Source organism: Erinaceus europaeus, chromosome 11, assembly GCF_950295315.1.
Source record: "Erinaceus europaeus chromosome 11, mEriEur2.1, whole genome shotgun sequence".
NCBI classification, from domain to species: domain Eukaryota; kingdom Metazoa; phylum Chordata; class Mammalia; order Eulipotyphla; family Erinaceidae; genus Erinaceus; species Erinaceus europaeus.
The window spans coordinates 68,929,030-68,931,796 of NC_080172.1; the positions used below are offsets into that span (position 1 = coordinate 68,929,030).

Here is a 2,767-nt window from a genome sequence, read left to right on the forward strand (position 1 = left end):
GTTAGATCTCTATCCCCCGGTCTCCCTCCCTGCCGCTGCTCCAGATTCTGAGGGCAGTAGCAATGGAGACTCAGAGTTGCACTTGGTGAGTCTCTGGGGAGTCCTCTCCTCCCTTCAGCTGTCCCCTTGTTGGTGGAACAGACTGGTGGTGGTGTCTCAACTGATAAACAGCCAGACTGTTACCAGCCACTTAGCCTCTCCCTAGGCTCCCCTTGGCACCATCCAAGTGTGTTTGCACTCACCAGAGATTTGGTGGGTTCCTGTAGTCATTCTAGTCCTGTCTTGTTTAAGTCCCAGGTGGTCTCCTTGGTATTCGTAGTTGATCCAGGGAGAGGAGAGGAGAGAAACAGATCTGCTGCTGCTCATAGCCCCACCTCTGGAAGTCTCGATGAGCATTATTTTATACACTTCTCTACTGGCATTCCTGGGTCAAGGCTTGAGACACATCACACTGAGGAGGTAGGAGGGTGGTATTCATATCTGGTTCCTAGGGCTTCCCAGACCTGTTCTCTACCTGGCTTTGCTGATGAATGCTTCTTTTCTTCCCCTCATGTTCTCTGAGAGATGAAAGAGCTGTGAAGGTGGTATGCCCCTTTAAAGCTCTTAGTCTCAGTATGGGAGAAAGCTGAGTCTAAAACTATGTCAAGACAATGTGGGGTTTGGGCAATAGTGCACCCAATTAAGTGCATATAGTACTAAGTGCAAGGACCCACTCAAAAATACAGGCTTAAGGATTCAGGCTCTAGCCCTATCCCCTGCACCTGATGGGGATGCTTCACAAGTGGTGAAGCACGTCTATAGGTGTTCATATTTCTCTCTCTCTCTTTTTAAGATTTTATTTATTTATGAGAAAGATAGGAGAAAGAACCAGACATCACTCTGGCACATGTGCTGCCAGGGATCGAACTCAGGACCTCATGCTTGGGAGTCCAGAGCTTTATCACTGTGCCACCTCCCGAACCACCACGATGATTCTTTCTATAAAAATGAATTAATGGGGTGGGGGTATCACATAATGGTTGCTCAAAGAGACTTTTATGCCTGAGGTTTTCATGTCTTAGGTTCCATCCCCCATATCTCCATAAGCCAGAGCTGGGCAGTGCTCTGGTTAAAAAAAAAATGAATAAAAATGAATTAAGGGGGGCAAGTGGTGGTGCACCTGGTTAAGCACACACATTACTGTGCAAAAGGCCCCAGGTTCAAGCCTCTACTCCCCACCTGCAGTGGGAAAGCTTCACAAGTGGAGCAGAGGTATCTTACTGTTTCTTTCCTCTCTATCCCTCCCCTCTCAATTTCTCTGTCTCCATCCAATCATATAAATGAAAAAAATAAATTAGAAAAGCAGAAAAATGGGATCAGGTGGTGGTGCACCTGGCTGAGTGCATATGTTACAGTAGTAGTGCCCACCTACAAGGGGAAAGCTTTGCGAGGGGTGAAGCAGGGCTGCAGGTGTGTTCCTCTGTCAAGGACAGAGGTTTAATTGACATTAAAACAAATTGATGGAGGTAGAGGAGAGCACTCACGCAGTCCCCCACTAACACAAATCATACAGTAAAGTTTGCCACATATGGGGAAATGCCAGGGGTCAACAAATCGCAAGTGCAATGGACAAGCCTCACCTGGGAAAACCACCTGCCTGATCATGGTCTCTCCTTTACCAGGTAATGTGAATTAAGAGGCCACCAACCCTGCTCAGCCCCAGATGACTCCGACTTTGAAATCAGAGTGACCTCTCCCCAACCTCAGAACCTACCTGCACCTCACACACAGCTGGCAGCTCTGCTACCAGCAGCCCCATGCTCACTGCCCCTTTCTCTCTCTCTCTTTCTCTCTCTCTTTACCCCACTCCTCTCAACTTCTCTCTCTGTTGGGTCAAATAAAATGAAAAAAAAATACTCAGGCTCCACTGTCCAATATGAATTTATACCTTGATTAGCACACTCAAATACTTTTAGGATATATCTTTCCTTAATTATGCCTGTACTTTTACCTGGAAAACTGTCCTTTAAATTCATTCTCAATGCAACTGACATAGAGAATGTTTGAAAGTTTCAACACAAATTATGTGGACATTAGCAATGGACTTGGATTAAAAATATACCCATTATGGTTTTGAAAATGGACAAAGTGCACTGGGGAAATAACATAATTTCACACACACACACACACACACACACACACACACACACACACACACACAAAAACACAAAAAATCTTTAGTACCAAAGATTCAGAGGTTCCAGTTTCAGTCCCCAACAACACCATAAGTCAGACCTGAGCAGTACTCTGGCAAAGAGAGGGAGAGAGAAAGAGAGAGAGAAAGAGAGAGTTATAGAGAAAGAGTGAGAGAAGAAAAAATAAAGCCGAGCTTTTAATTTTCTGAATAGACTTTCTTCCCTCAATAAGATGTGCAATATGTATAAGAAAAGGTGTTCAACATGGTTAATCATGGTGGAAATGCAAATTAAGACCATGATGATATCATTGTACATATTAGGATGGTTACTATATAAAAGATAACTGGTGGTGGTGGGGAATTGTACCTCTCTTATTCTATGGTCTTGTCAATATTTCCATTTTATAAATAAAATTTAAAAAAGATAACTGATGTTTTGTAATCATCCATTAACCCCTGCTGCTGGTGCTCACAGGGGTGGTTTCACAACCTAAGACAGCTGCTGGCCTTCCCGTCACCGGTTCTATTGACCGTGCAATGCAGAAAGAAGCACCTGGAGAGGTTCAGGTATGAACTTCCACTTTGTTTAGG

The 2,767-nt window shown here is 44.4% G+C and overlaps 1 non-coding gene across 1 annotated transcript; it reads right to left on the reverse strand.

The window, feature by feature from the left end:
* Nucleotides 1-1,506: 1,506 nt before the first annotated feature.
* Nucleotides 1,507-1,668, reverse strand: LOC132541507 (U1 spliceosomal RNA). The gene has a single exon (XR_009552672.1). It is a non-coding gene; the product is annotated as a U1 spliceosomal RNA (small nuclear RNA).
* Nucleotides 1,669-2,767: the final 1,099 nt, after the last annotated feature.